The following is a 22,332-nucleotide window of genomic DNA, read 5'->3' on the forward strand; positions in this document are numbered from 1 at the left end:
ATTTTCCTGCATGTACCATAGCGGAACCCCTTGCCTTGACCGCAGCATCCAAGGGGTTAAAAACCCCAATCGGAGCTGTGCTCAGACTGGGGGTTCTGGAACAAGATGTTAACTGTCAGTTTCAGCTAACACCCACTCCCAATGCTGTGGGCGGTCACAAAGGGGTTAAAGGACTGTGACATCACATGGATGTCTGCTGATTAGCTGCACACATGGTATTGTGGGTGATCTCATGCTCCCAGAGTTCCTTGCCCCATGTCCTAACATGTGCAGCAGTCATTTTAGAGTCAAATGCAATTCATTGCCAGGAAGTGTGAGGAAATCTAGATTGAATCGAATATTTCCTGAAATTCAAATCGAATTCCACTTGGTCCACTTCGATTTTCTTATCTCTAATAATCTCTTAAAGCCGGTGGAACAAATTTCTGGATAATGTGGAGTGAGTGCAAAAAATTAAAGACCTGAGTAGTCCTGAAGGCCTCTGTGGGAGGCAGGATAATGGTGCTAATGAAATATTCTTTGGTGAAGACCTGCCAGTTACAGAGGAAGTCTATGAGATGGTAAACCTGGCATTTCTTCACCAAACGAATACTTCGGGGGATAGGCCAGTGCGGGGGGAGGAAGTCATTATAAAACAACAGGATTAGCATCTTGAATGTTGAAGAAAGATGAGAAACCCATCTTCATTATGACACCAAATTCACTACTCTATGTTTTATAATACCCAAGATACAACTATTTAAAGTGATACCCCAGCCTCAGCTTCCCTGCACTAGATAAGAGTCCATACATCTGTACTCCAGGAAGAAGCATCTGTCCTACTGGCAGAACTATGTTGTGCTCAGAAATCGTATTTGCTGGATAGCAATACCATTGGAAATCCAGCTGTTAGACATGAAGCTTTGAATTCTTGCCTGATGGCTCCTGGTTTGCCTATGGTCAAGGAAATGGGTAATCTCATGGCCACTGGAAGAAAATCTGAAGCCACTATCATGCAGACCCTAAAAGTCAGAAGTACAAGGGCTTTAAACTACAAAGGAAAGGAAAATAATAAAATATTACTCTGTGATGAAATAGTTTGGAGACAAAATCTGTTAATAAAGTATATGACAACATTTATTAATTACACAAATTCTACCAGAAAATCAAAGTTGTCTGAAAGTTTAAGTACACGTTAATTTGGTTAGATGTAGTTCTACTCATCTTAAGTTAGTAATATTGGTGAAGGATTTTAATTACAACCCCCCAGCTTAGATAAATTGAAAATATTTCCAATATTGCAAACACACAAGCTAAAAGTCCCTCTAGTAACTTCATTGGTTAACAAAAACAAGTTGAGAAGGTTAATTACCTTAATGGTAAAAAAAAAATCAACGGACTACCCTGGGGTGTCTACACTAGTGTGATCTTAAACTTAGGTATTCTATATAGATAGGCTCGGTTCGAAACATGTAAGCATATTCCATTAATTGTCTTTAACATCAGAATATTGGATGCATATAGCGCTCGCTCTGTACACAAAATACTTTGAGCACTCTAAACCTTAAGAGTCACAATTTGCTAATGATAGCTTTCAATGGCAATTCAGCTGCATGTAACCCGCGAGCAGTAGGAGACCCAAGTTATTTTTGTATCCTGCCACAAAAATAATTACAAAAATCTAATACTATACAATTTTATACATATTTAAAATAATATTTATAAGATAATTTCGTGTTCGCGGCTTCTCACTGTTCAAGCTCTGCTGGAATTTACATTTCATTAAAATGAGAACAATTTTAATGCAATGTCCCATAATTACCTATGTTGGGGAAAAAAGAATTCCTAATAAGTAGGAATGAGAAAGAAACTTTATATTTAGGTAGAAAAATAAGTTCCAGCAAGCAAAACCTTGCAAACTTCCATATTCTCACCAAATTGTAAAGTTAAATCTAGCAATCCCTTTTTTTCCTGTCTTATATTACATGTTACACATACTCAGCTGCTCAGTTCGACCACTCACATCCTCTTATACATGGTTGCCAGAGTGATTCCTGCTATTAAGCAGGCCATAGTGTCGTAATGGCTTCTTCTCACTGCCTCTTGACACAAAAAGTGTACTGTATATTCTCCGAGCTGATAAAAAGAGTACCAAGGGGAGGCTATAGCAAATATGTAACAAAGTGCCATCAAATAAACCCTGAGAGACTGTGTGAAGTCGAACAGAGCCCAAAGCTACTTTCAGGTCTGCATTGAAGTTTCCCTTTGTCCCAGAATCCACAAAAACATCATGCACGTAGGACTTTTTAATGCAGCAAAATAACTGACTTTATAATGGATAGCTGATGGATCCTCTCATAGTCAAGGGGTCCTTTGGGATCCGTATTTATATGTCATATGATGAATCTGTCACTGTCTGAGTTTGTTTCTCTGTTCCAATATAGAACAGAAAAATGTTAATCTCCAAAAAAGACTAAGGTTCTTCATACATAAGTATATTTTCTGTCCCTAAAAAGCACTGAGTAATGATATTAGTAAGTCAGTGCTTGTTGTTGTCATTTACATGCTGCGATCACTGTGATTGTATGGATCATTCGTTCAGGTACAGTCCAGTGTTATTAATGTCGCTAGCACATCTCCTATTTACATTAGCATTTGGACTATTTACATGGACTGTTGGACTGTTGCAATGGCAATGATTCCTATTAATGTCTGTTCATCCAATCATTGATCTGAGTAAAACAGTCTTGCTCAACAATATTGCAGGTCTTAGGGGTAAAGGGGAAGGGTTCAGTAGGAAATGGCCAAGTTCGGCAAAAACTGGTACAAACTAAAACTAAATGAGAAACAAGGACCAAGAAAAGATGGAATAGGTCACACTGTCTATCACAGATGCAAAGAGAATGGAGTTAGAGGATATCTGTAACAGTTCAGCACTATCCTTTGGCCCCTGCACAGGAGGCATGCCCGGCTGTGATTCCTTGCTGAGGGTTCTTCTTGTATTGTCTGAATACTGCCCTATTCCCTCACCTCTGTAACTTATTTTACACCACACCATCTCCTTCACCCTGGTTACCCTCTGCTCAAGTCTGGGGTGCGTTCTTCCTTCCTATTTATTGTTTGCTCAAATTCACTGTTTGCCTTGTGCCTGCTGGCTATCTACTCTTTACTGTTTGTTATCTCTATACAAATTCCTGACCTCTAGCTTTACTTTTGACTGTTCTCTCAAATTTTGATTCTGTACTGCGCAGCTCAACTGATATCGACCCCTTGGCTTGCTGACCTCTCTTTTATTGTTGTTTGTCCTGTCTACATTATGTTTCACCACTTATGACTAAGGAGGTACTGTCACCCAGTTGTCTTCTGTTGCCTAGAGCAGTGAGACAAGTAGGCAGGAACAGGGGAGGATTCATCTTAGGGCTCACTGACTTGTCATTTCCCTCCTCCCAGGGTTCACCAGCAGCTCCTGGAAAATTCCTTTACAATATCAGAAACAGACCAGAATGATTGCTCGAAGGTAAAATGAAGCTCCTGACAAGAAGGAGGGCTATGATGGAAGGCTCCCTGAAGATTTATGCAACCTTTTTACAGAGTTGGACATATAAGCATTCTAATACAAAACCACAAAAGCTACATGCCCCAACCACTACCATCATTAGTTTCAGCAAAACCTGACACACCTTAGCAGATGTGGTAGGATGGCATTGTTTGGATTGAATTTTCTGTCTTTACATTCTTTTGGTTTATTTATTTAAGTTTTCATCTGTTTTAAAATAAGGTCTTCAGTAAACAAATTTATGGTCTGTGTGGGTTTTATTACCAATAGCAATTTGCATCCAAGTTTGATCACTCTTGTTTATTTGTAATTATCATGTGAATTATGAGTTGAACAGCTCTATAAAGAGCTTTTTTACTGATGTCAGTTGGCACAATGAGAGCAAAGTAGCACTGCAGGACACTTTCTGTAACAGGCTATTTGTTATTCTATACAGAGTTAGAAATAAATGCAACACAAGGCGGGTTAATTAGGCTTTTATTTACTTTGCTGTGCAGATCATATTTATTTCTTTATAGATAAACAGAATTTGTGAAAGCACAAAATGGTTTGCTAACCGGGTCGGTATGCTTCTAGGACCTCACATCCTGTTCCATTAAGCACATATTGATTGAAAACAAAAGGCAACATTTAGAAACATTTATAAATATTGAATGGGAAACAATGGCTTTCCTTTGCTTTATGATAATTATATTGATTTTGGCAATATGTAGCTTGAGTTTTGGATGGTTCAACCATTAGGAGACAATCCTAAGGAGGTGGGATGAATACATAGGAGACATAGGAGTAACAAATTGATCTGTATTAAAATGCACAAATCTCCCCTGTTCATATAGCATCTTTATATTTGTTGTACAGAAGGCAATCTGCAGACATCTATAATTTATGTCAGGCAAAATTTTTCAGTTCAGTTTGGAAAAGAAAAAAAACACATAATGTTCATTGAGGTTCAAAGATTCAAAGTCCGCTACTGTCCCATTCTTCTAAATGGATCTTTCAAAATTTCATATTTGAGTGACACCAAAAGAAGCTCACTCAGCTGAGTTTCCATCACAGAAATGTATGTAAAAGAATCAGCCACTTATATATGTCTGTCATATATTCACTGATTGGAGACATTGATACAAAATATAAAACTTCATTTTTATTGAAAAAGTATATAAAATGTAGAAAAAACAAAAAATTGGAAGGGCAAAACAAAATATTCCATTAATATCGCCTAGTTACAACAGTGTATAACAGGCATGTATGAGTCCAGTCTATGTATGAGAGATGAGGATGATATCTCTCATCCTCAATCTACCTGGACTCCTCAACCAAATATGCATGCCAGTTAGACCTGAAGCGGCACCAGAGCGGTCACACTGCCACCACACTTCGCTTGTAATGGAATTGCCAGTTGTACAATTCAGGTTGCTGAAACCTGGAAGGAAGGTAAAGACAACCAAAGAAACCAAAGAGTTATTGAAAAAGAAAGAGAATTGTGATTTGGAATGGAAAAACAGTCTTGATCAGGGGCAGACATACTATCTATTCAGCATGTGCAAATGTCAGCTAGGCTCCCTTCACATCTAATATGCAAGGCTATTGCATGTCTACAGTATCTATCTATCTATCTATCTATCTATCTATCTATCTATCTATCTATATCTTTCACATATCTATCTCTGTGCATTATTTATCAGTCTTCCTAACTCTAAGATTATGTTTATATGTGTGTATTGGGTAAGAGTACATTTGCATGTAGTAATACAGATATGATTTGAATACGTATATACTGTATGTTTCCATGTAGCTCATACAATATACTGTATGCTGCTTGGTAATTTCAATAAAAAATAGATCACTTGAGTGTAAGTGAAGAAAAAAGTGTACATTTATTGGCTGGTGCATTTGTTCATAGATTGTAAGCCCTTGTGCGCAGGGCCCTCTATTCCACTGTGCCAGTCTGTCATTGTTAGTATTATATTTGTTAGTATATTTTGTGTAATGTATGTAAACCCTCAAATGTAAACACCATGGAATTAATGGTGCTATATAGAGATGAGCAAGTACTATTAGAAACTACCGTTTTGAATAGCACGCTCCCATAGGAATGAATGGACGCAGCCGGCACGCTGACGGGGCCGGCGTCCTGCCACTTAACCTCCTGGGCGCCAGCCGCTCCCATTCATTCCTATGGGACTGTGCTATTCTAAACGGTAGTTTCAAATAGTACTCGCTCATCTCTAGTGGTATATAAATAAATAATAATAAATAATAATAATAATAATAATAATAATAATATTGTGTTCAAGTTTGGGAAAGGTCCTGCTTATACTAAAATGTTGTGCAATAAAAATATTAATCTTGCTACATAAATAGTATGAGCGCCCTATGATAACAGTGTAGTGTTTTCTAGATCTTTATATTCTATTTTCTGACAGAGGACAAGGGGCCCATTTTACTGATCTTGCACAGGGGCCCCTAGTTTTGACCTTAACCGCGGCCAGTTGAAAACAGTTTGATTACTTTATCTTACAACCGTAACAACTTGCACAATAAAACATATAAGCCTCAATATGCAGTATGCAAAGATTTTGTTTGTCTAATAAGGTTGGATTCATATGTATGAGAAATTCTCAGAGTAATTTCCACAAAAAAATGGAAGATTTTTCATATGTGGTAAACCTGTGTCCATGGAGGAGACCTACAGAGTTACCTCCAATGGTCTCGAAGTTCGACCTCTCAAAAATATGAACTAAAATAGTGCAAGCTGTGATTTTTCTGTCACTTTGTGTGAATAACAATACACTACAGCGAGTCCGTGTGCTTCCTGTGGGCAACCAATGTAGACTTGGTCAAAACACAAACTAAAATATGACCATTTGAATAATGCCAATATGACTGCTGCTATATAAGGGCGGTGGATTTTCATTGCAATCATGACAATGACTTGTATTATTCACTTTATCAATTGAAAACCATATTTAGCCACAGGTAGGGAAAAGTGAAAACAATTATAAGAAATGTTTATTGTAATATCGGAATTCATTTCAAGAACATGATTGTTTTCCACTGTGCACACTGAACAGATTGGGGATTTTGTATTTACACCATATGAAATTCTTTTAAACCATTTTGTTTCACTCATCGAATATTCAAGCTGTGGCTTTCTACATGTGTTATAGACTATAGTACAGTCCAAATATCATTTAATCAGATATCTATTAACAAAATGTTTCGAGCTCTGCTGGGGCAGGATTTGTTGCCTTAGGGGTGAACTTGGTGTGATCATCTGCAGAAGAAAGGGGGGGGCAATTTATTTAGTTAATTTTATATATATATATATATATATATATATATATATATATACACACCTACAGTCCTATGAAAAAGTTTGGGCACCCCTATTAATCTTAATCATTTTTAGTTCTAAATATTTTGGTGTTTGCAACAGCCATTTCAGTTTGATATATCTAATAACTGATGGACACAGTAATATTTCAGGATTGAAATGAGGTTTATTGTACTAACAGAAAATGTGCAATATGCATTAAACCAAAATTTGACCGGTGCAAAAGTATGGACACCTCAACAGAAAAGTGACATTAATATTTAGTAGCTCCTCCTTTTGCAAAGATAACAGCCTCTAGTCGCTTCCTGTAGCTTTTAATCAGTTCCTGGATCCTGGATGAAGGTATTTTGGACCATTCCTCTTTACAAAACAATTCAAGTTCACTTAAGTTTGATGGTGGCCAAACATGGACAGCCCACTCTCAAATGATCTGAAAACAAAGATTGTTCAACATAGTTGTTCAGGGGAAGGATACAAAAAGTTGTCTCAGAGATTTAACCTGTCAGTTTCCACTGTGAGGAACATAGTAAGGAAATGGAAGACCACAGGGACAGTTCTTGTTAAGCCCAGAAGTGGCAGGCCAAGAAAAATATCAGAAAGGCAGAGAAGAAGAATGGTGAGAACAGTCAAGGACAATCCACAGACCACCTCCAAAGAGCTGCAGCATCATCTTGCTGCAGATGGTGTCACTGTGCATCGATCAACAATACAGCGCACTTGGCACAAGGAGAAGCTGTATGGGAGAGTGATGAGAAAGAAGCCGTTTCTGCAAGCATGCCACAAACAGAGTCACTGCCTGAGCGATGCAAAAGCACATTTAGACAAGCCAGCTTCATTCTGGAAGAAGCTCCTGTGGACTGATGAAACAAAGATTGAGTTGTTTGGTCATACAAAAAGGCGTTATGCATGGCGTCCAAAAAACAGCATTCCAAGAAAAACACTTGCTACCCCCTGTAAAATTTGGTGGAGGTTCCATCATGCTTTGGGGCTGTGTGGCCAATGCCGGCACCGGGAATCTTGTTAAAGTTGAGGGTTGCATGGATTCCACTCAGTATCAGCAGATTCTTGAGAATAATGTTCAAGAATCAGTGACGAAGTTGAAGTTACGCCGGGGATGGATATTTCAGCAAGACAATGATCCAAAACACCGCTCCAAATCGACTCAGGCATTCATGCAGAGGAACAATTACAATGTTCTGGAATGGCCATCCCAGTCCCCAGACCTGAATATCATTGAACATCTGTGGGATGATTTGAGAGCGGGCTGTCCATGCTCGGCCACCATCAAACTGAACTGAACTTGAATTGTTTTGTAAAGAGGAATGGTCCAAAATCCCTTCATCCAGGATCCAGGAACTGATTAACAGCTACAGGAGGCGACTAGAGACAAAAGGAGGAGCTACGAAATATTACTGGCACTGTTCTGTTGAGGTGTCCATACTTTTGCACCAGTCAAATTTTGGTTTAATGCATATTGCACATTTTCTGTTAGTACAATAAACCTCATTTCTATCCTGAAATATTACTGTGTCCATCAGTTATTAGATATATCAAACTGAAATGGCTGCTGCAAACACCAAATTATTTACAGCTAAAAATTATTAAGATTAATAGGGGTGCCCAAACTTTTTCATAGGACTGTATATATATATATATATATATATATATATATATATATATATATATATATATATATATATACCTATACCTATTTTTTGGTGGAGTGATTCATTGTATATTTTAATGCCCATGATGTATTTGTTGTATTTGGATGTTGGGGAGAGGCTTACATCTGTCTCTCTATGTTTTCTCTTTATGTTATGGTGTATTTTTGGATAAAATTAAAATAAAGAATTTAATAAATACACTTTAAAAGAAGCCAAAATACTGTAGATTTGTGATCTCTAGTTCATAACTAATCTTCACCCTAACACCATTGTGTTTCATGACTAAAAAGTACATCTTCACTTACCACATAAAGCATGTTTAATCCCAGAGGAAATGATTTTTTTTTTTTTTGGTACAAACAATTGCTAGAAATATCCACTTCATGTATAATAAAGTAATCTCCCACTGTGTTCCAATTCACGGGAAATCTTATTGTTAAGCTACATTTAATAAAATATATTATTAGCTACAATATGGCTCTTAAATACAGCCATTTGGCAATATAAATGGAATGGATTTCCCCTGGTGACAGCTCAGTTAGAGGATTGCTAGGAAAAAATTTAGAGCCTGTTTTCTATTAAAAGGAAGTTAGATTAATTATGTACATTAGTCACAATCCAAAGGGTGAAAAAAATGTAAGCTTTATTATAGTCGAAGTTATATAAGCATATTCAGTACATATAAGTATATATTAAATTATATAAATATGCTAAGTATAGCCAGAAGCAATCTTAGGCCACAAAATAATGTGGCGTATACGAGACTAACTCCCATTGAAATGAATGGGAGCATATACGTCCTACAAAGTCTCACACACCGTATACGTGCCACATCACGTGGCACGTTACTCCGTGCGAACTCCCCCAAAAGGAGTTTTCCCATGCCAGTCTTTCAGCCAGGCTGCGTGCAGTGTCTGCTTCTCACTTCCTTTTTTTCTTTCCCTCCCCCTCCCTCCTGCTGAACAGGACACAGAACACTTTTGCAGGTCAGATAACCTGCAGATTCTTGTAAAGAACAAAGTGTTATCTGTGTGTTTACAAAGAGAGGTAACAGACTCATAACAGATTTATAAGATAACTGCAATTATCTGAATGGATTGTCCTGCTGGCAAGAGCGGTGAGTGAGTGACATCACTTGTCCTATAGGTCCATGGTTATAGCAACGCAGTGTAAACAATGGGGGGAATAAATTCACATACCGGGCAAAGAAAGCAGAATTTCATAAGCAATATATTTAGAAAAAGGCTTCAATTTACATAAGCTACCGGTATAGATAAAATCCTTGAGATGGGACAACCCCTTTAACCTTTTATAAGGAAAAGAAAACAAATGTGGATTGGGTGTGGATTCAGGACTAATTATGAACCTTTCTGCCCCCATTCTACACTAAAGAACCTACGTTTGAAATCAAGTCCTAAATGACTGACGCCCACCCTGAAAGATACCTGACCCTAATGAACTAGACCCTGTAAAATCTTTACACAAAGGTGGTTCCTATCTCACTAGTCATATTGTCATGGAAATGGTCAAGGTATAGTAACGACCCCAGAAAAGGCACTGCTCAGGATAGTGATCTATTCTGTAGTTGGTAGGATGAGTGAATGAAGAAAGACCTGAATTAAAATAACACGATCTTGCAACTCAGTGGAGGACTCCAGTAGTCGTAAATCATATAGCAACTGGTAAAAGGTGCAGAACTCTGAGGCTATGTCTGAGGTATATTTAACAGTCACCCCTGATTTTCAGGTGAGTTCAGAAATAAAATATCTGCCTAGGTTATCACTTAAATGAGATGTGTTGGGAGAAGGTTTGTCAGATTTGAATGCGGAAGGAAAGTAATTTGCATACAGTGTTGGCCGTGCAATTATGTCAGATAATACTCATTTTCTTCCAGAAAATGATTGCAATCACAAATTATTTGGTATTATCTTCATTTAATTTGTCTTCAATGGAAAACCACAAAAAGAATTGTCAAAAAGCCAAATTGGATATAATTCAACACCAAACATAAAAAAGGGGGTGGACAAAAGTATTGGCACTGTTTGAAAAATCATGTGATGCTTCTCTAATTTGTGTAATTAACAGCACCTGTTACTTACCTGAGGCACCTAACAGGTGGTGGCAATAACTAAATAACACTTGCAGCCAGTTGAAATGGATTAAAGTTGACTCACCCTCTGTCCTGTGTCCTTGTGTGTACTACATTGAGCATGGAGAAAAGAAAGAAGACCAAAGAACTGTCTGAGGACTTGAGAAGCAAAATTGTGAGGAAGCATGAGCAATCTCAAGGCTACAAGTCCATCTTCAAAGACCTGAATGTTCCTGTGTCTACCGTGCGCAGTGTCATCAAGAAGTTTAAAGCCCATGGCACTGTGGCTAACCTCCCTAGATGTGGACGGCAAAGAAAAATTGACGAGAGATTTCAATGCAAGATTGTGCGGATGGTGGATAAAGAACCTCGACTAACATCCAAACAAGTTCAAGCTGCCCTGCAGTCCGAGGGTACAACAGAGTCAACCCATACTATCCATCGGCATCTGAATGAAAAGGGACTGTATGGTAGGATACCCAGGAAGACCCACTTCTTACCCAGAGACATAAAAAAGCCAGGCTGGAGTTTGCCAAAACTTACCTGAGAAAGCCAAAAACGTTTTGGAAGAATGTTCTCTGGTCAGATGAGACAAAAGTAGAGCTTTTTGGAAAAGGCATCAACATAGAGTTTACAGGGGGGGGGGGGGGGGATTATGAAGTCTGAAGACTACCAACAAATTTTGCAGCATAATGTAGGGCCCAATGTGAGAAAGCTGGGTCTCCCTCAGAGGTCATGGGTCTTCCAGCAGGACAATGACCCAAAACACACTTCAAAACGCACTGTATGTTAGAACTATATAAATAAAATGTATTATGATAATACTATTATTAAGTGTATATTCTTATTGAAAATTCCTAACACACAAACAGTTCAGTTCTGTCCAGGTACATGTAGAAGGTCTGGACTATAGTACAGAAAAGACATTTAATACCATGTGAACCATATTAGTGATGAATTCTCTCATGTTATTATACATAAATCTCACAACAAAGACCGTGTATTCCATGATTGTCCTGTATTCTACTTATCTTTATTTCACAATTAAGCTACATTTCACCAGCTTTCCATTCTCCTCACTGCTCCTTGAGACAACGGATTTATCTGGGGAGTTATGGATTCCTTTATAATAAAAGTTAGTCATATTGGGTTATCAAGTAGCGCTCTAAAGGAAATTGTCACATTTTTCATTCTTTGCAGAAATGGAGAGCTCTCGCGTGTTTCAAAAGATTTTTAATTAGGCTATTGGCTAAAGACTTCTGAAAGGTCTATATTAGGCGTGATAACAGCCTAAGTACAATTACAGCTCAAGTGTTAATGGATTTGTTTAATCTTTTGGATTTCTGCATACAATTTGAAGTGCTATATTTTTACATTTTTCTTCCATCTTTTGTCACATAAAATAACTGATGTAGACTGAAATTAAACAAGCATTTAAGAGCTACTGTCTGAAAATATCATAAGCTTTGGGATACATATCTTCTGACGTGAGGAAATGAAAATCCTACTACTCCAAAGCTGTGTCAATAAGCATATGTAATTGATTAGTGAGAAGCAACGTCATTTTGACATCATAAGTATTTACAGTACATGAGCCTGAGAAAAGACAATGCTGAACTCCTACTAATAATGGAGAACAAAAACATAGCACTGCGCTGTGCACAGAGGAACATGTCATGTGACTGAAAAAATTAAAGGTCCTCTTGTGACTATCTGTACCCCTTAATTTGCGTGTCTCTACCTCAAAAATATATAACACCAGAAAAAAACAAAAACAAGGTAGACTGTACACTCAGCAAATGAAATATAATAAGCATGAAGATGTAATAAAGAATGTCTGCACATAATTTCCACATGAGTCAGTGGAAATTTCCATTATCCACATTTTTCACATTTCCTCATTTTAACCCTTCACTCTTCATTCTCACCTCACATTCATGTATTAAACATGGTTTCACTCTAGGCACTTATTCACACTGACTCATATTTACCCTTTGTTTTTTTCTGTGGTCCATTGACATCAATCACCTGTATTTTGTTAATCAGCGTTTGTATTATATGCACTTTATTCAACATTTTTCACCTCACTCTCATTGATTTATAATCTGTATTTATCCATCATCATTATTTGTATTTAGTTGTATTCATGTTCTCCCAATAAGAAAATATTCTTGCCGTACTTGGTGTGCATGCTTGTCGCGACGCCCTTGACTGCACACGAGACTTAGAGGGCGATATTTCGTCCCGAGCCTCTCTGTCACGGGTGTCGCGCCAGGTGGGACGTCTTAACGATGCACATGCGCCGCTAATCAGCCCGGCATACTCCCCCTAGAGCTAGGACATTCCTGACATGGTCTGGATAGGCATTGGATGTTCAGTAGCCACATGGCCAGTGTTGCATTCTATATTCACCAATGAGATTCCATCTAGTTACTTAAAAGACCTCTAGACCAATCTAGACCACTCCCCTGACGAAGGCAAGAGCACCAAAATGCGAGTCGGGTGACCTGCTCACCACAGGTCCCAGGCACTAGTCTAGACATAGACATGGGTAAGCACATTTGGTTTTGATATTACACATTGAACTGGTTTCTTTAGGCATGTCATATACTTGTTTATTTGTTTGCATAACATCCGCAACTATCAAACCTAGGTGCAGTTCTTTGAGATACTGAGACGCTGATACTGGGACACAGTTGTTGTTTCCAGCTAGATATGAGGTTGTGCTTTACTACTGACTGGTGGCTACAATAGCGTTTACTGATATACTTATATGTGCAAACACTCTTTATTACATCCCCATGCTTATTATATTTCATCCTTATGCTAATGTGCTTTTTTAACTTGTGTAGGTATGGTCATACACAAGTACTGGGGTCTACCACTGAGGCCCCAGGAAGTGCGGTTCTCACCGCAATACATCTTTTCTCTAGCAATAATCATCCTCCTGATGAGCCATAGCGGCGAAACGCGTAGAGGAAGTCAACTATCATGTTAAGTTATCGCTGCAGTAATAGGCAGGGCACCAGAGTATAGAAATTACTATACAGCTGAGTACATAGTGTGGTTACTTGGGGGAGTCATAAGATTAGCTATAGGTTGACCTGACTTATTATCTAACCCTAGTCTCCACTACTCACTATACACAATTGTATATACATATATACCTGCCTATTTACAATAAGAATCATTATTTAGTTGCTAGATAAGAGTTTTGCTGGGAAACCATCTGTTGTTATGCCGTTCATTAAAACTCCCCTAACAAACAATATATTGGAAGGGAGTGACACAGAAAGATACGGACGATACCACCTAGCAATACATGGTGATTGTACCAACCATAAAATAGTATCAGTCATTTGTTTTTAGTCACTTTATTCACTTTATTTATTTTGGAATGATCACTGGGTGTAGATTTTTAACTATAGCCAATAAAAGTTAGGTTTTATTATTTTTGTGTCTAAAATGGAGTACCCTTGTGTGATTAGATGTAATACTAATAATGGTAACATTAGGATCACATCTGCAATATATAATGTCTCTCAGGGGTATCACTTTTAGTGACAAGAATAGCCCATCATGCAATGTAACTTATTCTTACCCTTGAGAAACGGGCTACTTAATGTAGCCCGCACTTATTGTACTACTAGCTGGTACCCGCGACTTCGTCTGCGGTGATTGTAGAAGTGGGTATATACAGGCGTGGGTAAGGTTTTCGTAGTGTGTATAAGGTATGGGATATGAAATGTAACTTTGTATCTTGTTTTTGCTATAATTCAGAGAATACATGAGACTTGTGTTGAAGTTAATTTGTATTTGAGCTGCTATACGGTGTTGTGAGAAACTTTACATAGTGACTTTGGGACAGAAGTATTTGAAGTTAACCCTTTCCCGCCAATGGTATTTTTTGATTTTCGTTTTTGACTCCCCTCCTTCTAAACCCCATAACTTTTTTATTTCTCCGCTCCCAGAGCCATATGAGGTCTTAATTTTTCCTGGGACAAATTTTTCTTCATGATGCCACCATTATTTATTCTATATAATGTACTGGGAAGCAGGGAAAAAATGCAGAATGGGGTGGATTTGAAGAAAAAATGCATTTCTGCGACTTTCTTACGGGCTTTGGTTTTACGGCGTTCACTGTGCAACCAAAATGACATGTCCCCTGTATTCTGTGCTTCGTCACAATTTTGGGGATACCAAATTTATATGGTTTTATTTACATTTTGACCCCTTAAAAAAAATCCAAAACTGTTAAAAAAATTTTTTTTGAACAGTCGCCATATTCCGACAGCCGTAACTTTTTTATACATGCGTGTACGGGGATGTATAGGGTGTCTTTTTTTGCGGGAACGGGTGTACTTTGTAGTTCTACCATTTTCGGGAAATGTTATTGCTTTGATCACTTTTTATTCAAATTTTTAGCAGAATCAAAACAGTGAGAAAATGGCGGTTTGGCACTTTTGACCATTTTTCCCGCTACGGCGTTTACCGAACAGGAAAAATATTTGTATAACTTTGTAGAGCGGGCAATTTAGGACGCGCGGATACCTAACTTGTATGTGTTTCACAGTTTTTAACTACTTTTATATGTGTTCTAGGGAAAGGGGGATGATTTGAATTTTTTATCCTTTTTATTTATTTTTTTTATATTTTTTTTACTTTTTTTAAACTTCTTTTTTGCATTTATTAGACCGCCTAGGGGTATTGACATGGGTGGGTGGTGTCGCGGATTGTCAGAGTGGTGGGGGTTGGCAAACATGGCTGCTCCGGAGCGTTAAAGAGCGCCTCCTGGAGAATCGTTAAGGTGAGGGGCAAAGTGGTAAAGTATATGTATATGTGATTGTGTGGGGTTAGGGGCTAGGCTGTAGAGGGCAATATGAATTTTGTGGCTTGCTATGGTCCAAAGTGTGTGAGATTGCAGAGATGGTGGTGTGAGTTTGGGTTTTGTGGGGGTCCTGGCACAAACGTATGTGCGCTATTGTGACGAAAAGTAGCCTATTGTTTAATCGAGTGTAATGACTATGTTTGTGGAAAATTTCAGCCAAATCGGTGGAGTGGTTTTTCCGTGATTGAGGAACAAACATCCGAACATGCAAACATCCAAACACACAAACCCACAAACTCACAAACTTTCACATTTATAATATTAATAGGATAAGATGAACACTGCAAGTACTCGATTTGAGGCTCTTTATTTATTTCCGATCTGGTCTGCAGTCTGTATATACACCGCATTCCAAATCATTATACAAATGATTAGGGTTGATCCGATCTTGAGATTTCAGCATCATTTTTAAATTCCGATTTTCGATCATTATCCAGCCGATCCCGATCGTAATCGTGAAATTTTTCGATCTTTCTGATCCCGATCGCTCAACCCTAATGTTAGCTTTTCGCACAATGATTGGCCAGTAGCCAAGCATTGTGGGAAATAACCTCCGACCTCGATCCCACACGAAAAGATCGGGATCGGAATTCCGATCATGATCATGAAATTTACTTGATCACCGATAGGAATCCAATCTTTTCCCATCCTGATCGTTCAACCCTACAAATGATATGATTTTCCTAAATGGTTGATGCAAATGACGGTAAGTATAATGTTAAAATGTTCCCCTGTTATAGAGTATAAATCAAATTTTATTAGGCAAATTTCCCAATTTCCAATTTTTTTCACAAGTTAAAAAAAAAACTTAATCCATTGTTCCAAAATTTCTAAGCATTTTATACGTTGTAAAGAACTGAAAATGGCTATTTGTTGAATTTGCTGCATTAAGAGGTCACATTTGCTGAAATCAAAGGCAACTTAGCAAACCAAGTCACATGTTAACATAGGACTACTTCTTTGATATCACCTTCACTATTCTTGCATAAATAACTGGTGACTTTTTGGATAGTTTCTGCTTGGATTTCTTTGCAGGCTGTCATAATAGTCTCCCAAAGCTGCAGTTTTGATGTGGACTGCCTCCCACCCTCACAGATCTTTTGCCCGAGGATACTCCAAAGGTTCTCAATAGGGCTGAAGTCCGAGGAGGATGGTGGCCCCACCAGGAGTTTCTCTCCTTTTATGCCCATAGCAGCCAATTAAGAGGCTGTGTTCGATGGTGCATGAAGATGATTTTGCAATGTACGGCAACTTCTAGTAGTCCACAAATAATCTGTCATGCAACTAAAATATTGATAATACACAGTAAACTGCTCATTTACAAATGTGAATGGTGCTACAATACAGTAGAACTGCCAAAGAGATACACGTGTCTTCTACTATATGAAGGTTATGTTGGATTTCAATTGTATTTGACAGTAAAATATCATTATATTCAAAGATAGAATCTGTATGAATAGATGTATTTTTCCCTAGAAGCATTGCTTTATACTATTGAGCAGGATGGGCTTTGTATGTACAAGAGGCCTAACTATGATTTGCTTCGTACCAAAGATTAGGATTTCTCAGCACAAAGGCCTGTAAACACCAAGCAACTGTGATCATTTTCTGAGCCACAGTAGCATTATTGTCAAGTCATCCTATCAAATGACTTGAGTAGTTATGGAGACATGAGGCATAAACTGTATATGGAAATGTGGTTTAGGAAAATTGCCTGCTTGCTTTCTTACCTAAGTACCTAACTGTCTGAATCTAAGGTCAGCTAAGAAGAAGCAAGCCTGATAGAGCTCCCCAAGCTGTGAGCTATATGGTTCTGCACTATCCCCCATTTCTTCCTTATATAATGGCTACTCTCAACATCTTTAGCATCAATTTGAGAAGTATAAAGGATATCTAGACTGCAGAATGCACTCACCTTTTTTACCTTCAACTTTTTTTTCCATCTCTCAGTCAACTGCATCTAGGATTCCTAGACTGGAAGAAAAGGAAGTCTCTCTCTTGGATGCAGAGGGGTCTTCGATATGTCATGGGCACAGACCCTTATCTGTTTCAAGAAGAAGAAGATGATGATGACCATGCTGGTCAAGAACACCAACTTTTGCAGTCCCCTGGGTCTGTGCATATGCTGGCAATCATGGCAGGAACTATGCTCCAATGCTTACACAGCACCAAGTGTATTACTAGCATCAAACAGTGGGATGATGGATGGAATTGCTCTTGGAACCCTTGCTATAAAGAAAAAATGGGGGAATTCTTCCCCACTTCCCAAAGGGAACAAAAATTTGAATATTATCAGGATATGTTGTATCAGGATATGCTGTAGTCCCAGCTTATTAGAGCATTTAGGGAGAGCACTGCAACTGTCAGTCGCACACATACCCATATGGCCTCTGCTTGATCCCAGTCCACCTCACTCAGCCAGTGTCCCACCTCCTTCTGGAGGATTAAAAGCAGTAGCAGCCACGCCTAGTACAGTTTCTAGAGGATGATGAACCACAAATTTTCAGCTTGGAGGGCCAGCCAGAGCCACAACAGACAGCTGACACCAAATGGCTGTACCAACAGGTATAGTCATACCTGGAGTGCAGATATAGTTCAGCAGATAACGCTGAACCAATGGAATTCTGGGACAATAGGTTATAACAGTGGAAAGAATTGGCCCAGTTTACCATGGTAGTTTATCTTGTCTGGCCTCAAGTGGATTCAGTATTGCTGCTTTTATCAAAATGAATCATGTCTGGATCTGTGAGGATTTTCAAACACCTCCACCTGATTCCTCAAAATAGTGGTGTCACTGATTCCCTTTATCATCTTCCATTTACTGTACCACTGCTTATGCTGGCTGCTACTCTTAAACAGCTACCACCAATGCCACTTCTCAGTCAGATGTAGATGTCCTGGGGGCTGGTTCATCATATTAGTCCCTCACACACTGCCCTAGATTTCATGAGGCTTGGTCCACCATAACATTCCACTAGAGCACACAGTTGGTGCCATTATCAAATTGTTGGTATAAATAAAGAAAAACTATTGGATTTCACATCTGATACCATTACTGGATAATTTTTAGTGGCTTTTTTGGAAAAGCCAACTCTTAATCACTTTTCAAGTGGCTCACAATCACAAATATGTCTCACAAAAACAGTAAGCTCCTGTAGCACTTACAAGCCATCAAAACAGGCAAATTTTTCTACAAACCATTGCTTTTTTGCAATATGACCATCATGTGTATCTAAAAAAATTACAGGCAAGTATATTTTTCCCAATAAATGGGTAATCTTTGGAGCATTTGAAATAATAAATGTGTAAAAGCAAGTCTCATCTCAGTGTATGGGTAAATTCTGACTTTGTATCTTCTGCTTACCATTTGTTTTTCCATAGGCATACATTTCATATTCACTTTGACATAACTTTGGTTGTATTTTCCTTACAGAGCTAGAAATATAAAAAAATTAAAAAAAACTTGATAGTCTTCAGTAGTTGATACCTTTTTAATGGCTAACTCATAATGACAAATTACGACGCTTCGGCTCCTTTCTCAAGTAAATTTAAAACATTTCTGAAAGATGCATATTTATATACAGAAGGGCACATAAGGTTAGAATTCCAGGAGGAAGGGGGGGGGGGGTTGTTAGTAATTGGTAGATACAATGTAAACACTTACAGGTCCTTATCAGTTCACAGGTTTCTGTAAAGTGACATAAAACTAAGTGACAAATTTAACCCCCTCTCCAGTGTTTGAAGCAGGGTCATGAATTTACACTCATGAATGCGTCGTTCTCTCTTTGATCTGAAATTCCCTCTCAAAATTACAAGTTTCATGTGATCAGTGATATTATGAACCTCATTGCAGAAATGTTTTGATACGGGGAGGTCCATTGTTCGTTCTTTAATTGTATGACGATGTGAGTTCATCCGCATTCTAAGTTGCTGTCCAGTCTCTCCAACATACAGATTATCAGTGGAACATTTGATACATATTATTAAATACACTACATTGGGTGTGCTGCAGGTGAATGTACCTGGGATTTTATATTCTCTGTTAGAGTTTGGTATCTCTATCCTCTTTGTCGTCACTATGTGGAGACAGGTTTTGCAATGTTTCTGACCGCATGGAAATGTTCCTGTGTTAGTTAGAGGTGACAGTGAGCTGCTGACAACCATATTCCTGAGGTTTGGTGGCTGTCTGTAGCACAGGAGAGGGGGTCTGGAAATATGGATGTTAGACAGTTGTCTTTTTGCAGTAGTGGATGTAATTTGCGTGTGATACCTCTCAGCATTTCCAGGTGTGGGTTATATGTGACGACCAGGGGCACCCGATTGTTTTCCTTTTTGGTATTGTATCTGTAAGGATTGGAGTCAGGGTCAGGCAGTGCAAAGTGACACAGCTGGGAAAGCAACACTGTGCAACTAATGACAAAAGGGGTCGCAGGCCCTGCAGCTATAACTATGCTGTAATATCTGAGATGAGGCAGACCAATGCACTTCCTAATTGAAGTGCGCCTACCACGGCTCCTAACCTTCTATCCGGCGGCTAGGATAAGGGGAGAGGAGGCCCTGAAAGTCCTAGGGACTGGAGTCACGGGGTCACACCTAAACAGAAAGCACAGTGTAAATGCAATGCAAAACAAAAGACTAAACAGCATGGAACCAGGGAGGACCACAAGTCCCAGCAAGACACAGAAGAGAAGGCGAGGTCAGACGAGCAAGAGGTCAAGCCAGGAGATATAATTAAAGGTACCAAATCAAAAGACAAGGGATTGTCAAAAATACAAGCCGGGTCTAAAAACCAAGAAACATATGGAATACAAACAGACAGGGAATCAGACTGAGCAGGGGGACCAGGAAACACAAAGTGAATGGCTGGCAAGGATCCATGCCTGGGTAGGTATTAAATAGCAGCAGAAAAACACACCTGATGTCTAATGACATGGAGACTGAAGGCAAAGAAAAGATTAACCCTTAATGACCTAAGCACACCCAATAGAACTCCTAACACGTCTCCCAGGGAGACGCCGCGCAGCAAGGAGACCGCAGCGACTCCATATCCTGACACTATCTTAATAAATCCGATCTTGGTATCCTGGTGGCTCTGGTGATTTGGTTATCAATTGTTCTTGGATGGTAACCCTGCCTCAAGAATGCGTTTCTGAGGCCTCCAAGATGTTTGTCTCTGTCTGCAGGGTTAGAACATATGCGATGGTGTCTGATGGCCTGGCTGTATACAATGGAGTTCTTTATGTGTTGTGGATGAAAGCTATCCCATCTTAGGTAGGTTGGTTGGTTAATCGGCTTCCAATACAGTGATGTCTCAATTTTGTTGTCCTGTATCTTGATGACTGCGTCCAGGAAGTTTATTTCCAAGAAGGAGTAATTGAGCGTCAGGTTGATGGTGGGATGGAACTGGTTGAATTGTTCATGGAAGGTTATCAGCTGTTGTTCAGACCCAGTCCAAATGATTAGGATATCGTCAATGAAACTGTAGTAGGCCAGAGGTCTGGTGGTGCAGGTGGATAGGAAGTCACTCTCCAGCTTGGCCATGAAGAGATTAGCGTACTGTAGCGCCATTTTGCTACCCATTGCGGTGCCAGTTTGCTGTAGATAGATGCAATCACCAAAAGAAAAGTAATTGTGCGTGAGGATGAATTTCGTGAGTTTCACCACTGATTCAGCGTTTGTACCTCACTTTTCCATGAAAAACTGGCAGGCGTTTACACCGTCCTGGTGTGGGATGTTGGAGTATAAAGATTCTACATCCATGGTGGCCAGGATGGTTCCATCTGGAAGGGGACCTATAGTGGATAGTTTATTTAATAGGTCTGTGCTATCCTGAAGGTAGCTGGCTGTATCCTTCACTAAGGGTTTAAGAGTACCCTCCACCCATCCAGAGATCTGTTCAGTGAGAGTCCCAACACATGAAATGATTGGTCTCCCTGGGTTCCCAGATTTGTGCAGTTTTGGAAGCATATAAAAGGTTCCCATTCTTGGACTTGCCGGTATGAGGCTGCTTAGGCCTTTGGCTCCATCAGATAGGCCAGAGATATTTTTTTTCAGTTTTTTAGAGTACTCCACTGTGGGGTCTGAATCCAACTTGGAGTAGTAGTGTGTGTCATTCAGTTGTCTTTGTGCTTCCTGTATGTAGTCTGATGTGTTCATCATGACTAGAGTACCACCCTTGTCCGCTGGTTTAATGATGATGTCGTTGTTATTTCTCAGGGATTGTATGGCCCTTCTTTCCTGGGCGCTGATTTTAGATGGCAGTGTTTTATTTGTATCCAGTATAGTTGATTTGACCATGTGTCTGAAACAGTCTATATAATTGTCCAGAACAAAATTTCGTCCAGTTTGAGGTGTCCAATCAGATGTCTCCTTCTTAGTTAAGATTTGAACCTCTGAATGGGGTAGGTTGGGTCTCCTCTGTGTCATCTGTGTCATGAAAATATTCTCTCAGGTGCAGCCTCCTGAAAAAATCCTCCATGTCACTGCACAGTTCAATTTTATCTATGGTTTTGGAAGGACAAAATGAGAGTCCCCTGGAGAGTACCCCAAATTCTGCTTTGGTGGGTTCATAGGTGGAGAGATTGATAACACAGTTCGGTGTTTCCAAATCGGCATGTGGGTGATCCTGGTTGTTGTTAGATATATATTTTGCTTTGTGTGTATTCTTGTAGAATCCTGCATCCAGTCTCAGTCTGTGGAGTTTCTTTCGCTATTGAGGATTAGAGATCTGCAGTTTAGAGCTAGAGCTAGAAATGGGATAGATAGGTTCCTATGAGCCTTATGAGTATTATACACTATGTTTTCCCATTTCAAGGA

Source organism: Leptodactylus fuscus, chromosome 2, assembly GCF_031893055.1.
Source record: "Leptodactylus fuscus isolate aLepFus1 chromosome 2, aLepFus1.hap2, whole genome shotgun sequence".
Classification (NCBI taxonomy): Eukaryota; Metazoa; Chordata; class Amphibia; order Anura; family Leptodactylidae; genus Leptodactylus; species Leptodactylus fuscus.